Genomic DNA, 20,883 nt, shown 5'->3' on the forward strand with positions numbered 1-20,883 from the left:
TGGATAGATATTTTTAAGCCAGCTATACTGGCTTCAATTTCAACATAACATGTTTTTATTTCATTCATATTTGTGAAAAATGTTCATTGTAAATGGTAATGAGTATAAGACGTAAAGAAAAAATAATTATTTGTCTTCTTTGAAGAACAATTAGTGTTTAACATTTTCTCAACCTAATTATGACACTGTGGTAGCCCACTAACTATGTGATCAAACTGGTGGCCACATGTGGCTAAGAAGATCCTCTCCCAAAATGGCACCAGTCTTCCTCCCAGCTCTTCATTGTGGAGCAAAGGCTGTGTACGCCAAGAGTCTTTTATATGCACGGGTGATGTCACTTCCAGAGGAAGTACGTAAAAGTCAGTGCAGAGAATGCTGATTAAAAGCCAGTTTTTAAAATGATAACTCCAACCGATTGTGTCTGTCTATTTGAGCTCTGTGTGTAGCACATCGCTACAACACTATTAAAGAATTGGACCAGATATGTAAGACATCCCCTCTTCTATCTTGCATGCCACCCATATCCTCTGAATCATTCACTTGTAATATCTGTGAATGTGTTCTTGAAATGAGCTTGCAACATTTCTGTTGAACAGTGGCTTTCTTTCACGAACAGAATTGACAATAACCATTGAATGAATGCCAAGAAGCATACAACCGCAGATATCCCAAGGGCGACAGAGAAACGTCCTTTTGAACACAGGTCAGTATTATGAATGTAGTTGACTTGCCTCTACTGTTGCAGTGAAGTATGATTTAATATGAACTCTCACTTTGAGCCATGCTTCATGTGTAAATCGCTTCAATCTGTCTATTGTAGTCTCACCACAGTATTACTAAAGATGGCAAAATGAGACAGAAGACAACTGATTTGTGTCAAATTATCCTTCAGGATTGCATCAACTATAGTTTTTTTAAGACTGTGTAAAGATATCAGCTATATCAGGTAAAAAGTCAGATGTCCAAGTAACAATATTGATAGCTGTAATATTATGTTACCTACATTATAATATATTGTAACAGGGTCACTGCGGTAATAGCTCCAGGTTGAAGAAAGAAGACTCTCACATGAAGGGAATGTAATTGACACTGACTTTATTGGGCTGCAGCTCTGCCTTTTATAAGCAGCTGGCCATGTCACTATTGGGGTGTGACTTGAGCAGGGCTGGCTGCCGATTGGCTGTCCCAGATGCACGGGCCTGATTGGACCCCCTGCGATCCGCTGGCAGAGATTGGTCGATTTGACTGTTATTTCTGGACCCTATGGGAGCAGTTGTCTCATCCCGCATGTTCTTTGCTTGATCACCGTGCTCAACGGCCGTTTCCTGTGTTGGCCCGCTCCACGGGCTGCTACAATATTATCCAAGAATTGAATAATAATTCAAAATTTGTTATATCCAGTTTGTGTTTTGCAATCATTGTAAAAATCACCTTATGACAAAGATCATAATGTCTCAACAAACAAACAAAGGCTGAAATCCCTGTAGCAGGTCATCAGCCGGGTATGTTGTTCTGCACCTCCTCATATTCAGCCAATTGTGCTCTTGGACTATCACTCTGCCCCAGCCTGTTGATAATTTATTGTATCCCTTTGTAAGAATTGGGTATTTTCCCACATTTTCTTTTCTCCTGAAGCTAAACACCTGATTTTTAGGAATGTGTTAATTGGATAATCCTCATGAATGCTATCAAAGAGCAACTAAATTTTTGAAAGCTCTGTTAACAAAGAGGAGGTATTATGGTGGGAGCGCAAAGCAGAAAATCAACCACTGAAGTCAATACGATTGATTATGGCACTCTAGCTTTCCTGACTACAATTAACATAACCTGATGGCATTAACATTGACTTCTCTGGTTTCTGTTAGTCACACTCTTTCCTGTAGCGTTCTCTCTCTCTCTCTCTCTCTCTCTCTCTCTCTCTCTCTCTCTCTCTCTCTCTCTCTCTCCCCCCTCCGCTCTCTTCTTCATCTCAGCTCTGCATTCGCAGAGCCAACAACGCCCTCCTCTGCACCCCTTGCCCCTATCGAATCTCACCTTTCCTCTTTCCCAGCCTCTTTTCCATGTCCAATTATCATTATTTTTTTCTTTTTCTTTTGGTCTGGACTTCCTTACAGAAAGACCACAGTCTGTCTGGGTCGATAGCAGAATATTGAGCACTGTCATGCTGAGCACTGACACACCTCAGGGCTGTGTGGTCAGCTGGCTCCTGTTCAAACTACTGACCCACAAATGCATCGCCAGATCACGCTCCAGCAGTGTCATCGAGTTTGCAGATGATAGATACAGCAGCAGTTGGTTTCATCAGCACCAATAATGAGTCGCACTACAGAGAAGAGGTGGAAAATGTCGTGAAATGGCGCGAGAGGAACAATTTGAGTCTCAATGTGGTCAAGACGAAAGAGATGATTGTGGACTTCAGGAGGAGCAGGAGTAACCACCCTCCACAACACATCAACCACTCTGTAGTGGAGAGAGTGGAGAGCACCAAGATCCTTGGAGTTCACTGAACTAGTGACCTATCGTGGACTCAACATCTCCTCACTTGTCAGGAAGGCGCAATGGTAACTGTACTTCCTGAGAAGTTTGAAGCGGGCAAGGCTACTGGTCACCATTATGTCAACCTTCTATAGGAGCTCTATAAAGGGAGTCCTGGATGGCTGCATGACAATGTGGTACAGTTGCTGCAGAGAAATGGATCGGGGTCAATCCACAAGACCATAAGAGTGGCAGGGAGGATCACTGGAGTCTCTCTCCCTCCATCAACATGATCTACCGAGATCATTGTCTGAAGAGGGCGTACACATCATTGAGGACCCCTTCCACCCTGCACAATGCATCTTTCAGCTGTTCCTGTCGGGGAAGAGATACAGGAGTATCAGAGCCAGCACCACCAGGCTGAGGAACAGCTTCTTCCCATGGGCAGTGAGAATCCTGAATGACCAAAGGAACTGCTTGCACTAACCATCCAAGACTCTCAAATTCATGAAACAAAATTTATTTATCTATTTATACAGATGAAAACTTGTCCTGCGTATGTATTATTTGTCTGTATGTGTGTTACGTCTGGTTGTGTGTCTGCATTATTTTCGCTGAGGACCAGAGAATGCTGTCTTGTCAGGTTGTACTAGTGCAGTCAGATGACAATAAACTTGACTCCTCCCCCTGCTATTTCTTTTATTCAGGTACTGCCTGCTTCTTCCCATACTATGGGCCTCCCTTTCGGCTCAAGTCCGAAATGACTGAAATATATATTTACTTCTTATGGATGCTGCGAGACCTGCTGAGTTCCTTCAGTAGTTTTTACTACTCCAGTCACAGCGTCTGCAGACTTTTGTATTTCACTGTGATTAACATACTGCAAGTAAAACAATACTTTAAAGTTCTTTCACTGTTCTGCATATTAATCCATTGTAGTGGCAGCTACGCGGAGTTGAAAGAACAAGACCAGCACTCAGCAAGTTTGTCTGCACTCCAGTTGTTTATACATGTACACAATCCTTTATCTGGACATCTAAAATCTGAAAAGCTCCAAAATCCGGCAAGTGGGGAGAGAGACGGCAGCGTGAGTTGGGGGGGGTGGGGGCAAGAGACTGGCAGCGCAAGTCAGGCAGGTGAGGGGGGGAATGGCAGCGTGAGTCAGGTGGGTGAGGGGTGGGGGTGGAGATGGCAGCGTGATTGGAAGGGGGTGGGGGTGTATACGCAGCACAATTCGGGTGGGCTTAAATCTGGCCTTCTGAAATCTGGAAATATCCAAAATTTGGAACACACTGTCCCCCAAGGTTTCCAGATAAAGGATTGTGTACCTGAACTAACTTCCTGTGCTGCGCCTTGTAAGGCCGCCCGTAAATCTCGCCTGCATGCCAGAGGTGGCATCATTCTGCAGCTCCGTGCGAATGTGGACTTGACCCGACTGGCGGAAAAGACGCTCCTGGCGGCGCCATCCTGACACGGATGCTCCATTGCCGTGGCCGAAACATGCGGAGCTTGTTCTCCTGCCATCACAGATGTGCACCACCACAACATCACCTATATTTAGTTTTGAAATATTTTTTCTGCAGCAGGTGACCAAGTTATTCACAATTAAGTCATTAAATTTCTTAGTGGAGTTCATTATATTCTTCATAGACTTTCTTCATTCAGTGGTTCTGTTAATCCATTTGAGTGATAACATTTTCATCTGCAATACCTATTAGTTTATTAGTGATGTCTGAGATCTTTGTTAGCCATAACATTTACAGTCATTAATCCCTTAGTTCATTTGGTGGAACACTTGAATCCATCAGGAAGGACGTGGGCACGAGGAATGACAATGCTACAAGGGGCATATGGACAAACTTGCTGTCAGCTGATTGGGGCCATGGTCAGTCTGCAGATTGATTAGCAACCAGTTTGAACAGAGAGTCGGAGTTGATCGCACAACAGGTGTGAGGATTGTTCTTTAGCAACTGGCCAGAATGGTTTTCTGTTTGCTTCAACATCTGGTCTGGTCTGAATGACTGAAGGTGCTGGATTCCAGTGCCTTCTCATACTTTGATGAAGGGCTCAGGCCTGAAATGTTGGTTATACATCTTTGCCTCCTAAGGACACTGTGGGACCTGCTAAGTTTCTTCAGCACTTTTATGTACGATCTACAATCACAGGGTCTGCATATTTTCTTGTTCCAATGAAGATGCTAGGAATCTGGATTGAACGAGCCAGGGTGTGCAGCAAGAATTGGCTGGAGTGGACAACTAAAGTGAAACAGAAACTGGAATGTGAGAGTAATGCAGGCAAGATTTTTGTCGTCAGGTGCAAGGCACTCCTGGCTTATGGCACAGATAAGTTCCAAACCTGCCATCCAAGCCATCTCTAATTTCTTCTGGATATCAGGAACTGGTTGTGTTCATTGGGGAGGGGGTTGGGGTTGGTGGGGAATCATTTTCAGTAATATCCTGATGGACACCATTGTGTGTAGCAGCATCAAGCTGTGCATAGAGCCTGAGTTCAGAAATTACAGGAGTCACAGCATGAGGTTTTACCTATACCTGGTGTTGTAGTTACACAATGTATCATTCAATTGGATCTTGTCATACTACCTGCCTATTGTAGAAATGTTTCTATGGAAATATCCCTTCGGCCAGAAGTCTATCCGGTAGTGGTTAGTACTGAATGTGCTACAAGTAAGAGATGATGGATTTCCTGAGAAGACTGTTAAAGCCATTTGGGAGAATGTTTCATCTCCAGAATTAACAATCCTCGCTTGGCTGTTTGTGCAAAGAACCCTCCCTTTCATATCCTTCCTGCACACTTGGCGTAGTAGTTAATGCAATGTCTTTATTGGACCAGCGATCAGGACTGGGGTTCGAATCCTGCACTGTCTGTAAGGAGTTTGTACATTCTCCCTGTGCATGTTTTTTTTCCCCCAGGAGCTCTGTTTCCACCTACCCTTCAAAGATGTAGAGGGGATGTAAGTTAATTGGGGGTAAATTGGATGGCACGGTCTCATGGGCTGAAGTGGCCTGTTACAGTGCTGTTTGACTAAATAAATAAACAAATAAATAGAAAAGTTCGAGTCAGCAGTGCGGCTGAGGAGCACATGCTGAGAAATGTATGGAACATGGTTCAGCCACCACAATTCTCTGCTGGGGTGGATCACAGACTTGGGTTCCACTGCCACAGCATATTGGAGGTCTGAGCTCTGTGTAACAGCCTCTCAAACACTTTGAGGGAGCATTGTTTGAGGAAGCACGAGTGGAATTGAAACTTTGGGTTGAATTGATGGAACAATGAATGTAGAAGGACATGTACCAATTAAAAAATATAGATATGTAGAGTGTATATCAATGGTTCTCAACCTTTTTCTTTCCACTCACATCCCACTTTAAGTAATCCCTATGCCATCACTGCTGTATGGTTAATAAGGGATTGCTTAAGGTGGGATGTGGGTGGAAAGAAAAAGTTTAGAATCACTGCTCCAGACCGAATTGTTATTGAAACATTTTGCTGGAGAAAAATTGTTATTGGCCCATTTCCTTTGGAGTTATAAAACCGTGCAATTAACGAGTAAATGAGGAACAATTAGAACAGTGGTTTTCAACCTTTTTCTTTCCACCCACTTACCACCTTAAGCAATCCCTTATCAATCACCTATGGCATAGGGATTATTTAAAATGGTATGTGAGTGGAAAGTAAAAGATTGAGAACCATTGGTCTAGAGGACTTCATTATTTTGTCCATTAATTTACCACAATGTAAATCTGATATTGAAAGCATATTTTTGATAACGTGATAATTATTACTGACTGCTGAACAACCATTCTGAAAAGTAAACAATGGGAGCTTATTTCATCAATTTTATATCATACTTTTCTCTGATGTTTAAAATGCAACATATTTCAATATTCTTTATTTTATTTCTTTCCTCACTTTTTTTCTTTCCTGTGACTTTTGTTTCTTTTTCTACCTTCCTCTAGTTCTTTATCTCTCTTCAATCTCATTGGATAAGGATATAAACAGTTGTTTCTCCCCAGTCCCCAAAGTCATAAATCCCCTTACACTTTCTCAGTGCTGTTATTTATTCACTTATATTTCCACCAAGTTTTGTCAGCTGAAGTTTTTGAGTTCAAAAGTATAGAGAAACATTTAATGGGGACATGGTAAAATCCCACACACCAGCTATATAGTTTATTGCTGCTTGATTACACTTCTGACAATTAGAGTTTTTAATTTTAATTCAGAGATACGGCATGGGATAACAGGCACTTCTGGCTCATGAGCCTCCCATGTGAACAATTAATTTACAAACCCATAATAAGTCTTTGGAACATGGGAGGAAACTGGAACATCCAGAGGAAATTTACATAGCCATGGGATTGATGTAAAGACACCAACCAATTTAAACCCTGGTCAATGGCATTGTGCTAACTTCTACACCAACAATGCCATCTTGTTGTGACGCCATCTTCATGGAAGGTGAAAAGTTTAGTCGTCACGTGATGTCAAAAAATCAAAATGGATTTTTTAAAAATGCCAAACCCTATTTAGTTGTTGCAACCTTTTACCAATTTAGCTTGTCGGCAAAGTGAAAGTTTCCCTTCTATAATGTTTAGTTTGTATTGCTCATCACCTGTGGGCATTTCTAAACACATTTACTATATATGCTTGGTGAGACAACAGTTGATTGCAGTATCCTGCAAAACCAGTTCAAAAAAGGTACAGGTTCCAGTTTACTAATCAAAATCAGAGTTTGCTGTTATGAACAAGTCACGAAATTCATTATATTGCGGCAGTGTCATATTGCCAACATTTGTATAAACCACCTTACAACAATAAATAAAAATAGTGCACGAAAAGTCAACGTAAGGCAGTGTCTTTGGTTCATTGATCACTCAGGGGTCTGATGTCAGCTTGGAAGAAGCTGTCTTTAAGCCGCCTAGTGCTTGACTTTAGGTTCCCGTACCTAATGCTAGAAGAGTGAAGAGGCCATGGCCTGGATGGTGGGTGGGAGGAGGGGGTCCTTTAGATTGGAGACACTTTATTAAGGCCCTGCCTCTTGTAGATGTCCTTGATGGAGTGAAATGTGGGGCCGTGATGTCACAGGTCGAATGAACAACCCTCTGGAGTTTTTTTTCTTGTCCTGAGCATTGGCATCTCTGTATCAGACAGTGAATCAACCAGCCAGCATGGTACCCCTGCAGAAGTTTACAAGAGTCTTCAGTGACATACCAAATCTCCTCAAACACCTAACAGAATCTAGCTTCTGACAACCCTTCTTTGTGATTACATCAACATGGAGACTTCAGGACAGATCCTCGAAAATGTTGATACACAGGGATTTGACATTCTTGACCCTCTCCACTACTGAGCCTTCGATGAGGACTGGATAATTTTCTCCTGACTTCCTCCTGAAGTCCACAATCATCTCTTTGGTTTTGCTAACATTGAGGACAAGGTTGATGGTGTGAAACCACTCAACGAGCTGATCTATCTCCCTGCTGTACACGTCCTCATTGCAGTTTGTGATTCTACTGTAACCACAGTGTCATTGGCACATTTGTGGATAGCTTTGGAATTGTCCCTGACCACACAGTCATGGTGTATAATGAGTAGAGGAGTGGGCTAAGCACCCATCCTTGAGGTGTGCCTGTGTTGATAATCAGTGAGGAGGAGATGTTGTTTCCAATTCATACTTACTGTGGTCTTCCCATGAGAAAGTTAAGGATTATTTTGCAGAGGCCCAGAGTTTTGAGCTTCTTGACCAGCCCTGAGGGAATAATGGTGTTGAAGACTGAGCAGTATGTACGAATTGCTGTTTTTGAGGTGATCCAGAGCTGAGTGGAGATCCAGTGATTTTCCATCTGCTGTGAACCATTTGTGATGACAGGTAAACTGCAGTGGGTCCAGACCTTTGCTTAGGCCAAGACCAACCTCTCTATTGAATATCCTTTGATTTTATCTGTTCTTCTAATTTGACTCATGCGCTTCAAATTGTAGAAAAAAACATATCTGTTGCATAACATTGACTTTGAAAACAATAATATTTCAACTATCCTCACCTCCCTCTGAAAGGTGCTGACATGACATGAATGGTTGCCATCAGAAGTGTTCCCAATTCATGTTTAAACAGTGCCAAAGACCTATTCAGCTGAAAATAACATGGGAGGAGGATCTCATCTTCTGTTCGCCTGAAAGAGTGCATACTTCCTCTTAACGTAAGCCATTGGTGTCTCTGCATTTGTCACGGTTTCTACCTTTTCCCCGTCCTTAATCATTAACTCAGTGCAGAGATCCAAGTGAGAGTATCCTCTTCTGTCTGATATTCAATGACATGATTTGCTGAGGCAACGATGACTGAATTTCAGTATGCAAATTTTGGGAAAGCTCTGTTACTTGGTTGCACACTCAATGATGGATCCAGGAATTTGATGAGTTACAAAGGTCATGGTGGAATGTTTAACATAGTGCTCTCTTCAGAGATTTTTATTTAATTTCAGCTCTAAATAGTTTCTGACATAGAAACACAATGGCCACTCAGGGTTATCAAGCACATGGTCAAATACCAAAGCAACATATTATGTGCTGTTAGATGATGGCTAATAGCATTTGAGCATTGATACCCTCCTTTTTCAGTGGTCAAGCAACAGGCTCTCTACTAGGCATTGTTCTAAGTAGTCCATAAGGTTTATTTTTAGATAGATAAGTTTGTTGCCAAAGAGATACATCTGAGCCAATTCACCTTTGCACCACTTTCAAACCTTTACCTTCTAAATTAAAAGATTCTTGTCACATGATGAAAACTATAATGAATGAAGCTGCTGTGGGAATTGTCTCTGGCATTGCAGAGTTGCGTTGAGAATACACCTGAAATTCTGTGTGCGATTCTGGTCTCGACATTTTGCTTTGGAGACAGCCCAATGAAGGCTATCACTGGATTTGTTCCTGGGATGGGGTCAGAACCAGAAATCACCCATGTTCACAACAAAGTTTGCAAGAATGAGAGGTGATATTTTGCAAGCATACAAAATTTTGATAAGATTTGACAGAATAATTTATTTTTAAATTTAGTCAATGCCAGAGGAGTCACGTGATGGAGTAGTGGCCGGACGGTGAACTCCAGCCCTCTCCAGAAAAGTCGGGAAAAACAAGAGAAAATACAAAGGCACAGAAATAAAAGTTAAAGAAAAGTGAGTATAAAGGTGAAAAGAAGATGGCGACAAAAAAAGAAAAATCAAAATCAACGGTAAGAAGAGAGGAAGAGAAGACAACGGAGGAAGAAAGAGAAGGCCTTACCTGTCCGAAGAGGCCCGATGTGGAGAGAGAAGCCCGCTTCCTCAGGTCGGTAGAAATAGGACTACAAAAATGGCTCGCAGAGCCGAGTAAAAGTGCGCCACCGCGCAGGAAAAAAAACACACCGACGGGAGGGGGGACCAGCTGGGGAGTCGATCTCCACAGCCGGCAACGACAGCTGCAGAACACCTGCAGCAAGAAGAGACCACAGAAAACAATGAAAACAAGAAAGAAGAGAAGAAAAGGGCAACAAAGAAACAACAGATGGCCAACCCAGAGGAAGAAGAAGAGGAAGAATACAGTGAAATAGATGAAGGGAAAGGCAAGGTAAATTATATACTTTCTCTTGTTAGAGGATACATGGAGTCATTTAAAGAATGGCAAACACAGGAATTCAATGATTTAAGAAGAAGAATAAACAACACAGAAGAGAAAGTGAATAAAATAGATATGACCTTAACAGAAATGGGAAAGAAAATGGACAAGATGGAAGAGCGGGCAGTAGCAGCAGAAATGGAGGTAGAAGACTTAAAAAAGAAATTGGAGGAATCTAATAAAAAAACTAAAGAGACACAAGAACTACTAGCTCAAAAATAGATATAATGGAAAATTATAACAGAAGAAATAACATAAAGATAGTGGGCCTTAAGGAAGATGAAGAAGGCAAGAATATGAGGGAGTTTATAAAAGAGTGGATCCCTAAGACCCTAGGATGTCCAGAACTACAGCAAGAAATGGAAATAGAAAGGGCACATAGAGCATTGGCCTCTAAACCACAACCACAACAAAAACCAAGATCTATTTTAGTAAAATTCCTAAGATATACTACAAGAGAAAAGGTACTGGAGAAGACAATGGAAAAAGTAAGAGAGGGCAACAAACCACTGGAGTATAAAGGGCAAAAAATCTTCATTTATCCAGATATAAGTTTTGAACTCCTAAAGAAGAGAAAAGAGTTCAATACAGCAAAGGCGATTTTATGGAAGAAAGGGTATAAATTTATACTAAAGCATCCAGCGGTATTGAAAATATTTATTCCAGGACAACAAAACAGACTATTCTCGGATCCAGAAGAAGCACGAAAATTTGAAGAACAATTACAAAAATAGACTGAGGGAGGAAGACGGGTAATGAGAGTAAAAATGATCACGGTTGATATGTATGTGGGTAAAGACAAAAATAGACTGAGGGATGAAGACGGGTAATGAGGGTAAAAATGACCACGATTGATATGTATGCGGGTAAAGAGGTATAAGAGTGAATAGAGACAATGTGCATACGTGAATGTATCTGTACTTAGAGGAAAATATAGATAGTATAGACAAGAATTAATAAGGGAAGGTAATGGAATAGAGAGAATAAGGAGGGAATTAAAAGAGTGACCTTCGTGACATATGAAAAGTGAAATCTTTTCTGGGGGGGCTGGGTGGGGGGAAATAGCGATCACTGCAAAATCAGTTGACGCTTGCGAGTGGATTCGCAAATCCAAATGGAGAGGGGAGATGTGGTTGTCCGACAAGGGATAAAGGACAACTCAGGAGGGGAAGGGGAGATTGGGGATAAAGAAAATAGAAATAGGAGAATAAGGAAAATGTTGGATATTGTAGGAATGTTGTCTTATAAAGAGTTGAAAATAAGAAAACAGAAATGGAAAAGGAGGAAAGGTAATGATGGAAAAACGGAAAGAGAAAATAAACAAAATATAAAATGGCTACGCTGAACTATATGACTTTAAATATTAATGGAATACATAACCAAATTAAAAGGAAGAAACTACTAAATTTACTGAAAAAGTAAAAAATTGATATAGCATTTGTCCAAGAAACACACTTAACTGAATTGGAGCACAAGAAATTAAAGAGAGATTGGGTAGGACATGTAACAGCAGCATCATATAATTCAAAAGCAAGAGGAGTGGCTATATTAATTAGTAAAAATGTGCCATTTAAAATAGAAGAGGAAATAATAGATCCAGCAGGGGGATATATTATGTTAAAATGTCAGATATATTCGGAGTTTTGGAATCTACTTAATATATATTCACCTAACGAAGAAAATCAAAAGTTTATGCAAGATATCTTTTTGAAGGTAGCTAATACGCAAGGGAACATACTAATAGGAGGGGATTTCAACCTGAATTTGGATCCAAATATGGATAAAATGGGGAAAAAAATTAACAGGAAGAACAAAGTAACCAAATTTATAATTAAGTCAATGCAAGAAATGAAACTTGTGGATATATGGAGGAAACAAAACCCAAAAGAAAAGGAATACTCATACTACTCGGCTAGACATAAAACATACTCAATAATAGACCTATTTTTGTTATCAGCTAGTATGCAGGATAGAGTAAGAAAAACAGAATATAAAGCTAGAATACTATCGGACCATTCACCCTTAATATTGACAGTAAAGCTAGAGGACATCCCTCCAAGAATGTATAGATGGAGATTAAACCCCATGCTACTTAAAAGACAGGATTTTAGAGAATTTATTGAAAAACAATTAAAAATGTATTTTGAAGTAAATACGGAATCAGTGGAAGATAAGTTTATACTATGGGACGCAATGAAAGCATTCATTAGAGGGCAAATAATAAGTTATGTAACCAAGATGAAGAAGGACTATAATCAGGAAACAGAGCAGTTGGAAAGGGAAATAGTAAACATAGAAAAAATATTAGCAATGAAGGAAGATACAACTAAAAGAAGAGAATTGGCGGATAAAAAAATAAAATATGAAACATTACAAACATATAAGGTAGAGAAGAATATAATGAAGACAAAACAGAAATATTATGAACTAGGTGAAAAAACGCACAAAATCCTAGCATAGCAGCTTAAGACAGAGCAAGCTAAGAAAATGGTATTGGCATCAAGGAAAAAAGACAAACAAATTACATATAATCCAAAAGATATTCAGGAAAACTTCAGAGAATTCTATGAACAATTATACCGAACTGAAAACGAAGGGAAAGAAGGGAAAATAGATGAATTTTTGACTAAAATTGAACTACCAAAACTACAAATAGAGGAACAAAATAAATTAACAGAACCATTTGGAACAGTAGAAATACAAGAGATAATAAAAAAAATTACCAAATAATAAGACACCAGGAGAGGATGGATTTCCAATAGAATTCTACAAAACATTTAAAGACTTATTAATACCGACCCTCCTGGATGTAATCAACCAGATTGATGAGACACAAAACTTACCAGATTCATGTAAAACAGCAATAATTACAGTAATACTAAAACAAGGGAAAGATCCACTCTAACCAGCGTCATATAGACCAATATCATTGCTAAACACAGATTATAAGATAATAGCTAAACTATTAGCAAACAGATTAGCAGAACAGGTACCGAAAATGGTAAATTTAGACCAAACTGGATTTATCAAAAAAAGACGCACAACAGACAATATTTGTAAATTTATTAACTTAATTCATGCAGTAGGAGGGAATAAAGCACCTACAGTAGCAGTTGCTTTAGACGCAGAGAAGGCCTTCGACAGAGTAGAATGGAATTATTTGTTCAAAGTATTGCAAAAATTCAGTTTACCGGAGAAGTATATTAATTGGATTAAAGCATTATATAAGGGACCGTTAGCGAAAGTGACAGTAAATGTACATATATCAAAGCAATTTAACTTAAGCAGGTCAACGCGGCAGGGATGCGCACTATCACCTTTATTGTTTGCGCTAGCTATAGAACCACTAGCAGAATTGATAAGAATAGATAATAATATAAAAGGAATAAAAATAAAAGACAGGGAATATAAAATCAGTCTATTTGCGGATGATGTTATAGTGTACTTAACAGAACCAGAACTATCAATAAAAGAATTATATAAGAAATTGAAGGAATATGGAGAAGTGTCGGGTTACAAGATAAACGTAAATAAAAGTGAAGCAATGCCTATGAATAATGGGGATTTCTCAAAATTTAAGAAGGAATCTCCATTCAGATGGCAAATGCAGGCAATAAGATACCTAGGTGTACAAATAAACAAAAATCTAGGCCAATTATATAAACTCAATTACAATCCACTAATGAAAAAATTACAGGACGATTTAGAGCATTGGAAAGATCTACCACTAACACTGATAGGAAGGATAAACTGTATTAAAATGAACATTTTTCCAAGGATACTATATTTATTTCAGGCATTGCCAATACAACTGACAGAAAAATTCTTCAAAGAGTTAAAGAAAATAATAAGGATATTTTTATGGAGAGTGGGGAAACCGAGGATAGCTCTAGATAAATTAACAGAATGGTATAAACAAGGAGGCTTACAATTGCCAAACTTCAAAAATTATTATAGAGCCGCACAATTAAGATACCTATCAGATTTTTATCAAACAAGGGAAAAACCAGACTGGACGAGATTAGAATTAGATAAAATAGGGGAAAAGATACCTGAACACATATTATATAAATGGGACGAAAAATTGGTACAACATAGAACTTCTCCAGTATTACATCATCTCCTCAATATTTGGAAGAAGATTCATGTAGAAAGAAATAAAATAAATTATCAATTACCAAAACTAATATTGACGCAAAATAAGCTACTCCCTTTTACAATAGACAACCTTTCCTTTAGAAAATGGGGAAAAAAAGGGATTAAAAGAATAGAAAATTGTTTTTCAGGAAGTAGATTCTTATCCTTTGAACAAATGAGAGATAAGTACAATATAACTGGAGATACAGCGCTGGCATATTACCAACTGAGATCCTACTTGAAAGATAAATTAGGAAGCAATTTGAGTTTACCAGAGGGAAGTAACCTTGAATATGTGATTACAGATACAATGTTAATCAAAAGATTTATAACAAATATGTATATTAAACTGCAAGAAAAGGAGAATGAGGAAACAAATGGTAAAACTAAACAAAAATGGGAACAAGATTTAAATATAAAGATAAAAAAGGAAACATGGGAGAAATTATGTTCTGGAACGATGAGAAATACAATAAATACGAGGCTACGTATGATACAATATAATTGGTTACACAGACTATACATTACACCGCAAAAGTTAAATAAATGGGACCCAACAGTATCTGATAGATGTTTTCGATGTAAAAAAGAAATGGGAACAACAATTCATGCAATCTGGACATGTGAGAGAGTAGAAAAATTTTGGGATGATCTCAGTCAGATATTAAATAAAATAACAGAAAACAATATACCAAAGAATCCAGAGATCTTTCTCCTAAGTAACATAACAAACAAAGAATTTGGAATTGATTTGGAGGATGCACAAAAAGGATTTGTTAAGATAGCCCTAGCCTTAGCAAAAAAATGTATTATGTCAATCTGGAAATTGGAAGATAATTTGAAAATACAACTATGGTATATAGAAATGAATAAATGTATTCCATTAGAAAAAATAACATATAGTTTAAGAAATAATATTGAAATATTCGAACAAGTATGGGAGCCTTACATTAAATACAATAGCGAAAACCTACCGGGGACAAACATTACCTAAGTTGATGGAAGGAGAAGGAAAGAAAAGAATGGACTCAGTAGAATTTCTGGTGTATTTTTGTTGAATGACAACATTGTCTGACTGGCTTAATGCAACCTAGATTGTATACCTAAAATGGATGAGAGGGGGGGGTGGGGGGGTGGCTTGGGAGGAGGGAGGGGGGGGAGAAAAAGTCACTGTATATGTGTGAAAAAGAAAAAGTGTATATCATGGCTAATGTGATTTATGGTGTGAAAAATAAAAAATTAAAAAAAAAACAAAAAAAAAATTTAGTCAATGCCGATAAGTATGGATATTTGTTCTTTAGGTATATTCATCAATTTTTAGATGCTTAAGGATGGTAAACACAGAATCTTCAGATGTTGGAAAACTAGAATAATACATAAGCACTGAAGGAGGGGGAGGGTAAAAAAGAGAATGGGGTGGGAGGGGGAAGGCCTCACTTTCCCCCTTCACTTTCCCTCAATCCTTTCCTCCTCAATCCCTTGCTCATCACTTCACCTTTCCTTTAACTTCACATCCCGTTCTCTTCCTGTATCGGAGAACATCTTTCTCAGCCCTCTGCGCCCTTGCCCTCTCACTTCCTTTAACTTTGGCCCCTTCCTACTTGTATCCACCTACCGCCTGCAAGCTTGTGTTCCTCCCCTTCCCTTGACACCCCTCCCAACCTTTTTATCCCGGTGTCTGTTCAAATATTGGCATTCCTGATCGAGGCCTGAGACCTGAAATGCCGACTGCTCATTTCTTTCCACAGATGTTATGAGGCTGGCTGAACTCTTCCAGCACTTGTGATATCTTTTTGATATTTGATTTAGTAAATGGAATTGATTTCGTAAATGGAATTGATTTCAAGGACGAGTGATTGTTTTATTTAATTATTTATCAGAAACAGGGCTTGTGTGGCATAATTCCTTCTCCTGTCTAATTTCCTTATGACAATGCATTTTATTTTCAGTTGATATAGAAACTCTGGAATGACAGAGAAAACGTATGATTGTGTCATGTTGATGTCTTGAAACCAGAGAAAGTTCATCACAAACTGCCCTTTCCACCTTCGATTCCCAATCTTCCACACCCTCCACTGCATTCCTCCCCTGAATTTTAAGTGCTTCTTTCTAAATGGAAAGAGGTCAAAGCTCTTACGCTTAACTACTTACATCTGATAGGTTATGATATTACTGCCAGGAATTGGAAGAACTGGAATTGGCTAATTCTATCCATTACCCCTGAACAAGACTTGTTGGAATACTGCTGTGGAATGGAATGAAGGCTGGCTCAGTTACACAGTGTTATACTTTCCGTTGATGGACTTATTCTTTCTTGTGAGCTTATGGGTCTTTTGTTAAACGTTTCTTAGTATTAGATTTATGATAATCACAAATTTTTCTAATTTTAAAATTAGACATCATATACAGAAATGACTTTTAACCTTTTTCTTTCCACTCACATACAACTTTAAGTATTCCCTTTGCTATAGGTGCATTGGGATTGCTTAAGGCGGTATGTGAGTGGAAAGAAAAAGGTTGAAAACCACTGTTTTAGTCATACCTCATTGACTCGTTATGTGCACAGTTTCATAACTCCAAAGGAAATGGGCCAATGACAACTTTTCTCCAGCAAAATATTTCAGAAACAATTGGGTCTTGAGCAGTGATTCTCCACCTTCCCTTCCAGCTCATACAGCCCAGGATATCACAGGCAAAACCCTCCCCACTATCGAGAACATCTACAGGGAATGCTGCCGTCGGAGGGCAGCAGCGATCATCATGGATCCACACCACCCAGCTCACGCTCTGTTCTCGCTGCTGTCATCAGGAAAGAGGTAGAGGTGCCATAAGATGTGGGCCATGAGTCTCAGGAGCAGTTGCTACCCCTCCACCAGCAGATTCCTCAATGACAACCTCAATCAGGGTTTAAGTATTCTTACTTGTGCATTTTATTGATTTATTTTCCCTATATTGCACAGTCAGTTCATTTACAGTTCTTTATTTGCTTACAAGTTTTCACTGTGTACAGTTATTTTTTAGCACTACCAATTAGTGGTAATTCTGCCGCGCCTGCAGGAAAAAAGAATCTCAGGGTTGTATGTGATGTCATGTATGTACTCTAACTATATATCTGAAATTTGACCTTCTCTCTGGTGATCCATGACTGCACTCGTGTATCTTCCCTGACCCCTACCCCCTACCCCCGAAAGTTCTGTATATACTGATAATGATTTCCAAACTGAAGACTGATGCAAAATACTAATTCGGTTCCTCTGCCATCTCCTTGTCTGCCATTACAATTTCTGCAGTGTCATTTTCCATTGGTTCTATATCTACTCTTGCATCTTTTCGTACTTTCAATATACTTAAAAAAACCATTTAATATCCTTTTTGATATTTTCTCACCTCCTTTCAAAGTTGATCTTTTCCTTCTATTTTTTAACCTTAGTTTTCTTCTCTAAGCTTTAAAAAGCTTCCCAATCCTTGATCCTCCCACTGATTTTACTTCCTTGTATGCTCTTTCTTTTGCCTTTGACTTCTCATCAGTCACAGTTGTGTCATTTATCCATTCAAATATTTTTTCTCTTTTGTAATCTACTTGTCCTGGACTTTCGTTATTTCTGGCAGAAACTCCAGCCATTGTCTGCTCTGCCAACCTCCCTGCTGGTGTGCCTTTGCCATTAACCTTTGCCAGATCATTTGAAGTCCCCTTTATTACACTGGGATGCTGAGACCTCTGACTCTAGTTTCTCCCTCGCAAACTGCCTGGCAAATTCGACCGTATTATGACCACTGCCTCTTAAAGATTCCCTTAACTTCATCTCCTTATCAACTCTGATTCATTACACAATACCCAATCCAGAATTACCAATTCTCCAGTTCACTCAGCCACCCACTGTTCCAAGGAGCCATCTCAAAGGCATTCTACAAATTATCTCTCTTGATATCGATCCCAATCTTGTTTTCCCAATCTACATGCTTGCTACATCCCCCATGACTACCATAACATTACCCCTCTGACATGCCTTTGCTCTTTGCTGTTTTAATTTGTGCCCAGATCCCGGCCACTGTTTGGAGGTCTGTAGATAACTATAGGTACTGAACCTTTTTATCACAGATCGTTGGGACCCAACACCTGCTGTTGTTTGAAAAATTTTGAATTTTGGAATCATTTTAAAATGGCAGTCCTTTTAAGCCCTCCCAAGTCGCGCTGCAATTTCTGTCCCCCACTTGCCTGACTGAGCCGTGCTGCCATCTATTCCCCCCCCAAGTTGTGCTGATGTCTCTCTCTCTCTCTCTCTCTCTCTCTCTCTCTCTCTCTCTCTCTCTCCACTTGGTCACCTGCATTGCGCTGCCATCTCTCCCAACCCCCCACCTGCCCGCTTACCTTAGTCACGCTGCCACCTGCCTCTCCTCTCCCCACCCACCCCACACTGCTGTACCAGTGGCAGGCAAACGACACCCTTCTCAGTTCACCTGTCTGGCACTGGTACTGCAGTTTCAGCTGTGTGGGGGATTATGGGTAGCAATGATGGCCATTGATCTCGCATTTGAGCCTCTATTGCCAGGCCGAATGAATGGGCCGTGATGCTGGATGGATGTCAGTATACAACAATTTGGAGGTGCTTATAAAGTAATGGAATGGCATGGAATATTCCAATGTAAGTTGATCGAGGGTCATGCTAGACAGGTAGGGTACTTATAAAATAATGACACCACTAATTAGTGATGCAGAATGTGACAGGATACACAGGAGTTGAGCCAGGGTGGCGTGGGACGCCAAACTCCACCTTAGATGAGATTATGTCATCTACCGAGAAAAGTGCCAGCTTTTGGAGGTTGCCACTTTTTGGAATCCCAGATAAAAGGTTAAGCACCTACACCGTATAATATGTCAGAATACAGGGTAGAAATTGAGGGCTTGGTTATGTGGTAACAGAACAACAACTTTGCTGTCAATATCATTAAGGTCAAGAAGCATTTTATGGATTTTGGAAAGGGACCACACATCTGTCCTCATTGATGAAATAATGTGGTGGAGAGGATTAGTACTTTCAAGTTCCTGGGAGTCCACCTGTTGGAGAATCTGTCCTGAAGCCAACGCATTGAAGCAACAGAGAATAAATCACTTTCTATGAAGTGTGAGGAAAGTTTGCATGCCGTCAGCTACTTGGTGAAACCTCTACAGGCACACTGTGGAAAGTATAATGGCTGGTGGCATCATGGCCATGTTCAGAAATTTGAATGCCCAGGAATGTAGAAGGCTTCAGAAGGCAGCAAACATAGCCATCACACTTTCTGACCTCCCATCCACTGAAGACATCCACATGATTCAATGCAATAAAAGGCAGTCCACATCATAATGGATTCCCATCACCCTGTTCACAACCTCTTCTCACTGCTTCAGGAAAAGGTACCCTGAAGTTCATCACTTCTAGGTGCAAGAACAGTTTTTATCCAACACTGTCAGGCTTTTGTATCTCTCATTAGTACTCTAATCATAAATTACTCTGCATCTGCCAGAAAGATCTGTCGATACTGCTGAACCACTTTTTTTCTTGCACTGACGGTATTTATGAATAATTATCATGTATCTATCCTTTATATTTATTATCTCTTTCCAAATGAGGTAATTTAATGTGTATGTTGTAATTTGGTATATCTTGTGTATTTTTTTGTCTTCAGCAAGTAAAAATTTCAATGCATACATACATTATGAGGGGAGATTTGATCGAGGTTTACAAGGTTATTAGGAGGGATAGGCAGAGTGGATGCAAGTAGGCCTTTTCCACTTAGATTGGGGGAGATTGATATGAGAGGTCGTAGTTTTAAGCTGAAAGACAAAAGATTCTGGGGGAACATTATGGGGAAGAGCTTCACTCATAGAGTGGTGGTAGTGTGGAATGGGCTGCCCTCTGATGTGGTGAATGTGGGCTCGATCTTGTGTTTTAAGACTAAATAGGATAGGTACGTGGGTGGGAGAGGCCTAGAGGGTTATGGAATGGGAGCAGGTCAGTGAGACCAGGGAAATGATGGTCAGAACAGAATAGGGCCATTCTGCGCTTTAGCATTCTATGGTACATAACAATAAACTCATTATCATTAACAGTTATGCAATCTTGCTCCCAAGTCAGGGGGAATGTAGCTCTTTTTCAAGAAGATGATAAACGCATTCATGAATCTTTTCCTCGGTCTGTCCGGTCATCCTTTCCCAATGACAGACAATACTGTTGTGTTGAGTTCTGGCCAGAAAAACAAGTGGCTCAATACACAAAAGTGCTGGAGAACTTCAAGAGCTCGCACAACGTTCTTAATGACAAAGCTACAGAGCCAAAGAATCAGGCCTGAGCCCTTTGTCCAGGTCAAACTAAATGGCTCATTCATGCGCATCCTGAAGCAAACATTAAGCATTTTTCATGTAAACCGTCACAAAATCTGTTTTTCAAAATAATTTTTAAAAAAAGAAAATGTTATAAATACACATCAGATCAATCCGCGTCTGAGAAGTAAAAGGACAAATGTTCATTTTGACTTTGCAGGCTGATTGATCTTAACCACATTAGAACGGGAACAACTTTCGCTCATCCTAAAGGTTGGTGACCTATTCGGTTGTTTGATCATGTC

General features: G+C 39.7%; 1 long non-coding RNA gene across 1 annotated transcript in view; it reads left to right on the plus strand.

Moving 5' to 3' along the window:
* The first annotated feature begins 410 nt into the window (after positions 1-410).
* LOC138751091 (uncharacterized) overlaps positions 411-20,883 on the plus strand; it is a 299,684-nt gene continuing 279,211 nt past the window's right edge. The window contains exons 1-2 of the long non-coding RNA XR_011349713.1: positions 411-485; positions 617-703. This is a non-coding gene — a long non-coding RNA (uncharacterized lncRNA). The remainder of the gene's footprint in view (positions 486-616; positions 704-20,883) is intronic.

Source organism: Narcine bancroftii, chromosome 1, assembly GCF_036971445.1.
Source record: "Narcine bancroftii isolate sNarBan1 chromosome 1, sNarBan1.hap1, whole genome shotgun sequence".
Classification (NCBI taxonomy): domain Eukaryota; kingdom Metazoa; phylum Chordata; class Chondrichthyes; order Torpediniformes; family Narcinidae; genus Narcine; species Narcine bancroftii.